General features: G+C 42.0%; 1 protein-coding gene across 4 annotated transcripts in view; it reads right to left on the bottom strand.

The window, feature by feature from the left end:
• Positions 1-11,966, bottom strand: part of SCMH1 (Scm polycomb group protein homolog 1) — a 407,761-nt gene that overhangs the window by 36,426 nt on the left and 359,369 nt on the right. The window lies entirely within an intron of this gene.

Raw genomic sequence — 11,966 nt, 5'->3', positions numbered from 1 at the left:
AGGTAACAGCAAATGTTGAGTTTCTTTGTCATCAACCGGGTCAAGGACATTACACGGGTCAGGAAGACCAATCCCTCAGTCTTAAATTCAAGTATAGAACAGTACCTACGAAAACATTCAGCCCTGGAGAAATTTAGCAGTAAGTCCGTTAAATATATATTTTTTTGCTATTTTAATATAATCGGACATATTGTTTTAAAAAAACCTATTCAATTTAAATAAGACTCTTCTCCAAAACTAGTTGGTAGAGGTTACAATCCTTACCTCGTTTTTAAGAGAATCAGTAAAGAAAATGAGGGGAACGCAGCCAGATAGAAACAGCTTTGCAAAGCGGCAAAAATCACAGCCTTTTTTAAATTCTTTTTTTCAGTTGAAAAGGCACTCCATATTCCTGCCATGACTATAGATAAAATATTATAAATTCATAAATGCTTCAACACAATAACAAAGGCATCAAAGACAGTTTGCTAAATCCAATTATTTGAGACATTCTAAAACCAATATGACTGATAGCAAAACATATGATCGGGAAGAGCACACCCTCATTTATCAACTAGAAGTTTTCAAAATCGCAGAACTCTATGGATTTTCTGTAATTACAAATAAATGTACTCCATGCCTAATCCCCCGATTGACAGAACTCTGCAGAGATGAAGCAAAGGCCTGGAAAAGCTGGATTAGATGTGGAAGTCATTAGCCCTTTCCATTTGGCAATTATACAGCTCCAAATAGAAAGCCAATATTAATGGTGAGAGTGGGCATTCCTGCTTCATACTGCAAATGACCTCAAACAGTGGGAAGCATGTCCCCCCATAAAGATGACCATACCAGAGGACTTTTGCACTGCCCAACTAGATCATCCTGGCCCCAGCCCCATCACTTAGCAATATCAAATATGGTAACTTCCAAATTAATATGGCATCTAGTATCCCTAGAAGGAATGAAACAATGTTGGACTGGTGTACCCAGCAGCTGAATAATATTAGCTATAAAGTTGGCGAAAACCTTAAGAGTTAATTGTAGCGTTCACAAAAATGTATGAACGCCTTCTCAAGGCAAATAACTGACTAACATATCCAACACTCAAATTACTTTTATATTTCACTATACAAATCTACTACTATTCCTTTATGGGTTCCAGGGTAGCGTGCCCGACTGCCAAAAAAGCGATTTGACGCCTCGTCAGGGATAGAAAGTGCTATATAAATGCATTTACAATACAATATAATAGTGGACTCGAGGAGCCACAGCCTATATGGTTGTTATATAAGTGTTACTAGGTAACAGTAAATGATGAGTTTCTTTGTCACACTTGGTTGTTATGGTTTCCGCAATTTAGTTGTAATTTTGTGCTTCTATATGCAAATAACAACCGTTCCACCTTACTTTGGTCTCCCTCGTCCCTTTTCCTGTCCTATGTCATTGATACTAAGTAATGAACAGTCCCCGGTTTGATATACCAGTTGAGTCATTGTTCTATTGTTAAATTACTTACCCGGTCTCAGCTGGGATAACGGGTTCACTTTACCAACCACCCATATATTCCTATAGGGCACCCAGAGGCTAGGCTGCCCTGGAAGTCCTGATGATTGTTCATTTGACTCTTCGATCCTGGCCAAGGCTCCATAATGTTCGGGGGAGTTTTCTCTGGTTGCCCCCTCTGTCACTCCGTGTTCTTGGAATACAGGAAAGGGGGTAGCCGTGCTCTGGATTAGTAGGGGCAGTGTACATTGGACCCCTTTGTGGCCTGCAGGTTCTCACCCAGGTGCTGCTTAGGCCTGCGGCTACCTTCCAACCCAGCTCTAATCCAGCACCTCACTTATTAAGGCAGTGATACTTCTACAGCGTTCTCACTCGATTCACATGGTCAGATTGGGTCAGATGCAGTCCTTGCTTGCCGTTCACAGATCATGGGCTCCTGCCCGGTCCGCACTGCATAATTACTACCAGCAACCCCTCCTGGCATATGGGGTTGCCAAGCAGCTGCCACACATAGCTTCGGCCTTTACCGCAAAGCAGTCCTTACCACAGCAGCCCCTCTTGGCATACGGGGTCACTGCTACGGCGTTGCACAGGCTTTAGACCTTCTCTGCAAGGCAGTCTTTTTCTATTGGGCCCCCTCTTGACCCATGGGGTCGTCACAACAGTGCCACACAGGATTCCGCCTTTACCACATGGCAATCTTTACATGGGTATCTGCACAGAGGCCCTCTCTTGGCAAGCAAGGGTCACTGACTGAAGTCTGCACATGTGCAGCATCCCCATTGGTGCAGCAGCCATCTCCTCGCACCGGGAGTTTATTTGACAAGGCTCCCAAACTAGATCTCGCTCCCGCCAACTCTCTCCGTTTCCTCATACGGCACACTAGTCTTTGCATGCAGGCAGGTGCTGGTGCTCCAGGTTCCAGAGTAGGTAGTCTTGGTTTTGCTGGGCAATGTCCCCTAACACAGCAAAGAGAATAGTAGGCCTTAGCCCCAAGTCCTAGTCACAGGCAGAAGTCTGTTATATTCTAGGTACACTGTATTATATTGTGTTAGATGCTCAATGTGTGCTAGTTAATTCTATTAGATATTTCATGAAGTGCTGATGTTAATGGGATTATGATGTCATTGCATCTGGAATATTATGGTTTCAATGCCGGGGAGTTAACTGTGACAGAGGAGATGGCAGGCAGATGATAAGCTGTGTAGATATCTATATCTTCAATAAACTCAACCAAAGCTTTACTAGTATCCAGTATTTATTGAGTTTATAACAAGATTTTGGCGACGAGGACTTTACACAGCAGAACCCACGTTTATTCATATTCAAGATATTCAAGATTGATATCATCTGCTACAAATAATTTTCAAACATCGATTTCTCATGGGACTTATGGCAATCAAAACCACCATCTAGTGGACATTTCTATCATCTAGTGGATATTTCTCCATCCACCATCTGCTGCATTCAACAAGCTAAGTACTCGACAAGATAAGTTTATTTTTAATACTTTGTTCTTTTCTTCACGCATGTACTTTATCTGCCTCTTCCCTTGAGAGACTGTTTGGCCGCTTCTCATGAGAATTATTATTATTTTTTTTTTAAATGGCATGTGTTGTTGGATAGCGCAAGCGATGTGGACAAGTGACTTTCTTCTCATAAGAAAAGTAAACAATTTGGGATTTCGGCTTTTACCACGGCTGTTGAGTTTTTTTTTCGTCAAGCACAGCGTGGTCTTTTTCAAACTTTAAAAGTACTTCGACTGCCTGGTATTGTGCTAATACTTTAAGTACATTTGCTCAGACTTTACTTTTTAAGTGTTATGTTTTGAAATCTCTCCTACCTGACTGTTTCAACCGACGCGCGCTGCTTCTCTCGTGCACCAAGCATAACACGTTTTTTTTTATTCCCCGCAATGCGTCTTACCGCGAGACTCTAACATTCTCTCTCGCGCATGCGCAGACGATACACTTGTTTAGCCAACCAAGGCATTGCCAACCACACGTTTTAACAACGCCAAGAACTCAACGCTGCCAGCCACTTTTCGTACTAGAACTTTGTTTTCTTCCTGCCAACCATGATGTCATAATGGATGAGATTCTTCAGAGATTCTTGCTTTTACATTCTTGATATTTTTCATGGTTGCTCTATTACATCATAAAGAAGGAAGGCAGAGATTGTGAAGAACCTTTACCTCTTCATTGGTTATTTTGGAACACATTGTATTGACCTCACAAAGGACTGTGACTTAAATTCTTCAACTAAGATTTCTCATTTGTCAAGTAAATCTCTCTGTGCAATACTGTTCTCCTCATGGACATTTTGTCTAAAAGCGAATTTCTGTGATTCGCACATTTGATTTGATGTCAGTAAACTACAGTGATTTGCACACTCTTTTTCAACAAACAATTTATTGGCGAATTACAATATAAACTCTACAGTGATTCGCACACTAATTTTCAACAAACAATTTATTGGCGAATTACAATATAAACTCTACAGTGATTCGCACACTATTTTTCGACAAACAATTTTTTTCAATATACTCTACAGTGATTCGCACACTATTTTTTTGACAAACAATTCTGCTGCGAATTACAAATTAGTGTTGACACACGAATTATATACGATTTTATTTTTTGTTTGGTTGTTTTCATACTCTACATTTATTTGTTGGTGTGTGCATAGTGTTATATTTCAAAGGCAATGCCATCTTGACAATCTATTAATGCTCCTCCTTCTTTCCTTGAGACTCCGGGAGAGCCTTCGGTGAAGTGGGACATCTGGTTTGATGCCTTTGAGCCATATTTAGGTGCCATTGGTGCTTTAAGATTTCGTCCAGAAAGAAAGAAATGTCTGTTGTTACACTCATTGGGATTTGAAGGGAGATCAATTTTTAAGCATTTACCTGATCTATCTGATAATGCTGATTTTTTAGATCAATATCAATGCACTGTGGCAAAACTTAAAACACGTTTCGATAAACAACCTAATTTGATTGTATTGAGGCACAAATTTTTCAAGAGGAAGCAATCTGAGAGCGAAGACGTAGATGATTATGTCTCTGTTCTCAGGAAGCTTGCTTCCGTATGTCTTTTTGAAAATGTCACTGAACAGCTGATTCGTGATCAGTTTGTAGGAAATTGTCAAGATAAACATATCAGACAGAAGCTATTAACTATGGATAATCCTCCACTTGATGAAACCATCAAGGTAGCAAAAAGCATTGAAACATCAAACATATCCCCCAAGGAGCTGGAAGATAAACCAGCTGATATTATCAATTATGTAGGTCCAGAAAGAAGGTCAAAAAGTTAATTTGTAAAGAAAGGGAACACTTACTCCTCAAAAAAGAAATCTGATAATTCGATACCTAGTAATGTTTGCTTACGTTGTGGTAGTTCTTCTCACGCGAAGGGATCCAAATGTCCAGCATTGAATGCTACATGTAACTATTGCAAAAAAACGGGTCACTTCGCTGCTGTCTGTTTAAAAAAGAAATTAAAAAAAAAATCTGTAGCCTGTGTTTTACAATCTGATGACAATGATTCTAAAGAAGAAATTGTTTCTGTGGTTCAAGACCGGGTTGACTCCAATGGGTCTTCTATTCCACTCACTGGAGATCCTTCAACATGTGTTGATCCTATTGTCGAAATTATAGTTGGTGATAAAAAAATCTATTTGTTAGTGGACTCCGGAGCTAGGATCACCATGATAACGCAAAAACTTTTCTATGAAACGTGGGGAGAGAACTTTTTCCTCCTGATCGATCACCGGTCTCTTATGAAGGACGGAAAATCGATTTACTGGGTTTTATTGAGGACTTCCTTGTATTCAAGGGAAGGAAATTAGAGGTAAAGTCTATGTAGCTGCCAAAGGTCTCAACATTTTAGGTTGGTTTCATCAGGGGTTATTTGGCATGCAATTGAAACCTGGCACAAAAGAACAGGTTATGTTAGTCACATGTGAAGAAGCAAACACCAGGTGGATCAATGAGTTTCCTACTGTTTTCAGTAATGAATTAAGTAAAATCTCAGGGTTCAAGCACAAAATAATTGTTAAGAAAGGCGCAACTCCAATCAAACAAACTCAGGAGTGTCCCGTTTAGTGTCAGAGAGGATCTTAATAAAGAACTTTCCTCTCTATGTGAAAAGGGAATCATTGAACCTACGGATTCTTCTCTCTGGTTATCACCCTTAGTAGTTGCACGCAAACGGGATGGGAAGCTGAGAGTGTGTGTGTGGATCTCAGATCTCTCAACAAGGAGATCTGGGTTGACTCACACCCGTTTCCTAAAATAACGGACTTATTTTCATGAATCAAAGGTGCTATAAAAAATTCTAAATTAGATTTGGCTAGCGCCTACCATCAAATAAAACTTCATCCTGAGTCATGCTCCTTGACAGCTTTTGTGTCTCCTCTTGGAACCTTTCGTTACAAAAGGATGCCTTTCGGTTTAGCCTCTGCGGCGTCAGTGTTCCAGAGGGTTATGCAGAATATGTTGAGGGGTGTGGAGGGGGTCCTTGTGTTTCAGGATGACATTCTTATCTATGCCAAAAATAATGAGATCCACGACGACACAATCAGAAAAGTTCTAGAAATCTTTGAAAAAAATGGTGTGGTATTAAAAAATGAGATATGCAAGTTTTCATGCAATGAAATTGAGTATCTAGGTCATCTTTTGTCCAAAGAAGGAATGAAGCCCAGGCAAGGTCTTATTGATGCCATAATGAATGCCCGTGTACCCAATTACAAAACAGGAGTTAAATTGGAATACTATTCTAGATTTGTCCACAATTATGCATCTATGGTTAGACCTATCAGCAATCTCCTCAAAAGTTCCACAAAGTTTATTTGGTCTTCAGATTGTGATCGTGCTTTTATGGAAGTAAAAAATGCTCTGAAAGAAAGTGATGCGCTTACACCTTTTGATCCAGAATTACCGTGTTTTATTACGGTAGATGCAAGTAAAAACGGTTTAGGTGCTATTCTTACGCAAAAGTCAGGTGATCAAGAATACACGGTTGCTTTTGCATCTAGAGTTCTTAGGGGTGCAGAAGTACAATACTCTGTAATTGAAAAAGAATTGTTAGCTTGTCTGTGGGCTATTGACAAATATCGTACATATGTTTGGGGAAGACATTTCAACCTAGTCACAGACCATAAGCACCTTGTTTCAATATTGTCTTCTGGTCCCAGCAAATGTTGTACACCAAGAATCACCTGGATGGTTAGCAAGTTGCTACAGTATCAGTTTGACATTACACATATTGCTGGTGGGAAGAATGTCAGAGCTGACTTTCTTTCACGCTTTCCTCAATTTTCTGATCTTAGTGAGGGCACAGGTTTCCAAGAATTGTGTGATGAGGATGATGAAGACTGTTTTGTGGCATCCGTTGATATTCACATTTTGGCTGTTGGGTCAGAAGATGATTGGAGATTGGCTTTTTCGGAGGACAAAGTACTTCAAGATGTTTGCATGTTTGTGAAGAATGGTTGGCCGAATAAAAAAGCTCTTTCCTGTGAGCTCCAGCCTTATTGGAAGGTGGAGTCTGAGATTTCTATAGAAGATGGTTTGCTAATGAGGTGTGACAAGTTGATTCCTCCACATTCTCTTAGGTCTGTCATAGTCAGGGAATCTCATGATGGACATCTAGGTATTTCTCTCACTATACGACGTGTCCGTGAACATTTTTGGTGGCCAAGCATGGACAGTGAGGTCAAGACTGCTGTTGAGAATTGTCTGTTGTGTTGTTCTTCTGAAAAAACGCTTAAAGTTAATACACCACCTTTATCTCCCATTGAGTGTTGCCCGGCTGGGCCATGGATTAAAGTAGGTGTCGATATAATGGGTCCATATGAAATTCTACCCCTGAGCATGAGATTTATCATTGTTTTGGTAGATTATACTTCCAAGTGGCCTGAGGTCAAAGTTGTTAGAGAAGCTAGTTCTGCTAGTGTCATAAAATTTTTGAAGGAGGTGTTTTTGAGGGAAGGATTTCCCCAATTTCTTGTTTCAGACAATGGAAGTCAATTTGTGAGCCAGAATTTCAATGCTTTCTTAAATCTAGTGGTATTAAACACCTCAAGAGCTCTCTATACTATCCACAGGCAAATGGTCTGGTAGAGAGAATGAACAGAGCTGTAGGTGAGTGTATCAAATGGGCTGTCAAGGGAAAGCATGATGTGTTGGCTTCACTAGAAAGTATGTTGTGGTTCTACAGAACCACACCTCATTCAACCACTAAGTTCTGTCCTTTTGAAGTTTTAAGAGGAAGGAAAGCAAACACCAGTTTTGCCCAGGATGAATGAACAAATGGTTTGACTCTTTGGTTAATGTTGAAACTGTTATGGAAAGTGTCAAATCTAATGTCAATGTCATGCAGAGAAAAGAAAAAGATTGGTTTGACAGAAAGAGAAATGTCAAAGTGGTGCCATTGTGTGTTGGTGATTTTGTAAGGATCAAAAATCCTGTGCATATCAAGAAAGGAAAGGGAAAGTTTGGCGATCCTGTCAAGGTTGTCAAAGTTGGTAACAATTCTGTTCAAGTAGAAGGGGGTAATTGGTGGAATGTGTCAAAGATTGTTAAAGCTAGATCTTGCTCTACTTTTTGTCCCATCAACAATGATTCTAAGAGACTGGACAGTAATGACAGTAATAACACTGACCTATCAACCTCTTTTATACAGAAAAGGAAAAGTTCAAGAGTTACTGCTATTCTTCGTAGATTTCATGATTAACACTTTCCCTTAACTGTTTTATTTTATGGTTTGTTTTATGTTGTCAGAAATTTAAGTTGTGTTTTATTTTATTGTTTAGAAAAGGAGGTATGTTTATATTCTAGGTACACTGTATTATATTGTGTTAGATGCTCAATGTGTGCTAGTTAATTCTATTAGATATTTCATGAAGTGCTGATGTTAATGGGATTGTGATGTCATTGCATCTGGAATGTTATGGTTTCAATGCTGGGGAGTTAACTGTGACAGAGGAGATGGCAGGCAGATGATAAGCTGTGTAGATATCTATCTTTTCAATAAACTCAACCAAAGCTTTACTAGTATCCAGTATTTATTGAGTTTATAACAAAGTCTTGCAGATCTTCCTCTCCTTGGCCGATGACAATTTTTGGGGTCTCAACCTCCCCTTTTTATAGTTCATTTCCAGACACCAAATGTGATTTAGAGTCTGAGTCTTTAAAGTTTTATGTTAGCGTTCTGCATATTTTGAAGTACATACTTTTCTCCCTCTTCCTCTTGAAAAGCAATCTGTTACAGCAGGAAAGACTCCAAAGCTGATAGTCCCACAGCACAGGCCGTAGGAGTGGCTGGAGTACACCCCTGGATGCAAGCCACAGTGATATGTGCATCAAAAGGTTAATCTCGAGCTCCCAGCCCCACTCTTTATGATTCCCTTATCAGTCCCATCTCCTTCTGGAGATGTGTACAGGCCCCTTCCTTCTGATCTCTCACTAAATAAAAGAGCACCCTTGAAGCATACAGGGGGAGCCTTGCTCTACCTCCTCCAGAGTATGCCACTCAGCTCACAGGAATGTAGAAATGCACAGATCTGTCTGGGGAGAGTCCTCTACCGCCGCATGCTTTCACCAGGCAGGCCAGGGCCTCCAAAAATGGAACCCAGGGTCCTCCATGTACTGTACCATTACAGGCACACTTGCACTCAGTATATTTACATAGCACACAAATTATCCAGCAGTGCTACCTCCATGTATCGTGCTACCACAGGCACACATAACGAATATGCTACTTACCAGTATGCATCTGTTGTTGGCATGTAGGGCTGCTGACATTCATATCTGTGCATAGATCGCCACCTAGTGTTGGGTCCGGATGATTGCACATTGTTGTCCTGGAAGAGTCTTCGAAGTATCACGAGATAGGTGGCTCCTCCCCTGGACTACAGTGCGCATGGGCATCCTCTCCATCCTCAGATTGTTTTTTGCCATTGTGGCAGAGATGGAGTGTAGTACAGTAAGTGATGACCATGCTAAGAGTAATTCCGAGTGCTGCAGCCTCTACAGGCGCCGGGGAGGAGGGCGGGCGATATGAATGTCAGCAGCCCTACATGCCAAGAACAGATGCATACTGGTAAGTAGCATATTCGGTTCGAGGCATGTGGGCTGCTGAATTCATATCTGTGCATAGAATACATAGCAGTCCCTCCATTAGCGGCGGCTGCCTGTGCCAGCTGCAGCAGTCTGAAAAAGTGTTTTTAGAACAGCCTGTCCTACAGCTGCTTGCTGTTTGGAATGCACATCTACGCAGTAGTGTTTGGTAAATGTGTGTATGGTAGACCATGTGGCTGCTTTACAGATTTCCTCTAAGGGAATGTTTCCCAGGAAAGCCATGGATGCCCCTAACTTTCGTGTTGAGTGGGTTCTTGGGGGAATTGTTAATGTGCGCTTAGCCTTTTGATAGCAAATCTGTATGCACTTAACGATCCATCTGGCTATACCTGCTTTTGAAATGGGGTTGCCTTTGTGTTGTGGTGAAAAGGTAACAAACAGTTGTTTTGTTTTCCTGAAATCTTTTGTTCTATCTATGTAGTACATGAGAGCTCTTTTGACATCTAGTGTGTGGAGCATTCTTTCTGCCACTGAATCTGGATTCTGGAAGAACACTGGTAGTTCTATAGTTTGATTCATATGGAACTGTGAAACCACCTTAGGCAGAAACTTAGGGTTAGTGAGTAGCACCACCCTGTTGGAGTGAACCTGTAGGAATGGCTCTTGGATAGTTAGTGCTTGAAGTTCACTAACTTGTCGTAGCGATGTGATTGCTATTAGGAAAGCCACTTTCCACGTTAAGAATTGTATCTCGCATGAGTGGAGAGGCTCAAAAGGGGGACCTATCAGGCTGGTAAGGACCACATTTAGGTTCCATACAGGTGACGGTGGGTGTCTGGGAGGAATAACTCGTTTGAGTCCTTCCAGAAAGGCTTTGATGGCAGGCACTCTGAAAAGTGAGAGATGCCTCCTGTTTTGGAGATAAGCTGCTATTGCGGATAAATGTATACGTATGGAAGCGTAGGCCAGATTGCATTTGTATAGATGTAATAGATAACAGATGATGTTGTGAGTAGATGCATCTAGCGGAGTAATGTCATTATTAGCACAATAAATGACGAAACGCTTCCATTTGGCCGCATAACATGCTCTAGTTGTGGGCCTCCTTGCCTCCTTTATGATATCCATACAGTCGGGAGGCAGGTTGAGGTAGCCAAATTCTAAGACCTCAGGAGCCAGATCGCCAGGTTGAGCTGTTGCGGATCTGGATGCTGAATGTCGCCATGGTTCTGCGTCAAGAGTCTGGGTGTGAGTCGCAGCCTCTGATGCGGTACCACGGAGAGTTCTAGAAACGTGGTGTACCATGGTTGGCGCAACCAGGATGAGAATCATCGAGTGTTGCCTTAGTTTGCGTGCCACTAGCGGTATTAGCGGCGCTGGGGGAAAAGCGTACGCAAATATGCCTGACCAGTTCATCCATATCGCATTTCCCTGCGACTGTGGGTGTGGGAACCTGGCGGCAAAGCTTTGGCATTTTGCGTTTTCCCTGGTGGCGAATAGGTCTATCTCTGGATGACCCCACTGCTGGAAGTACGGGTGGAGTACTGATGGATGTATCTCCCACTCGTGTATTTGGTGGCTGTGCCTGCTGAGCAGGTCCGCCATCTGATTGTCGTTGCCTGGGAGGTGTTCTGCCATGAGGAAGATGTTTCTCTGAATGGCCCACTTCCACATGCTCTGAGCTAGATGAGACAACTGTGGGGAGTGTGTACCTCCTTGCTTCTGTATGTAGTACTTGGCAGTCATGTTGTCCGTCCGGATCAACACTACTTTGTTGCACAAATGAACTTTGAATGCTTTCATTGCCATGAAGATTGCCATCAGTTCCAGAAGGTTGATGTGCATCTTTTTCTGCTGTATTGTCCATAGTCCCTGCACTGTGTAGTGGAGTACGTGAGCTCCCCATCCCAGGAGAGATGCGTCCGTTGTCAGTATTATCTGTGGTACAGGCTCTTGGAACGGTCGGCCCTTGCAAAGGTTTTGTGGGTTCCACCAATGCAGAGAGCTGTATGCGCGACCGGTCACCAACACTAGGTCTTTCAATTGTCCATGAGCCTGGTTCCACTGCCGTGCTAAGCACTCCTGAAGCGGACGCATGTGTAGTCTCGCGTGCGGGACTATGAAAATGCAGGAGGCCAGCATGCCTATCAACTGCATGAACACTTGTACTGGAAGCGAGTGTTGTGGTCTGAATTTCTGTATCAGCAATTGAATGCTGTTGATCCTCACTGAATTTGGCTGTGCTTTGGCTGCCAGAGTGTCTATTGTTGCGCCCAAGTACTGCCGTACATGGGCGGGCTGAAGGTGGGACTTTGGATAATTCAGTGAAAACCCCAGATTGTGAAGTAGGTGAATGGTGTGGGACATGTGGGTGGCACATTGCTGGGCCGACTTTGCT

Source organism: Lissotriton helveticus, chromosome 3_1, assembly GCF_964261635.1.
Source record: "Lissotriton helveticus chromosome 3_1, aLisHel1.1, whole genome shotgun sequence".
In the NCBI taxonomy this organism is placed as follows: Eukaryota; Metazoa; Chordata; class Amphibia; order Caudata; family Salamandridae; genus Lissotriton; species Lissotriton helveticus.
The sequence above is the reverse complement of the archived record's forward strand: the minus strand, read 5'-3'. Positions and strand labels throughout refer to the sequence as shown.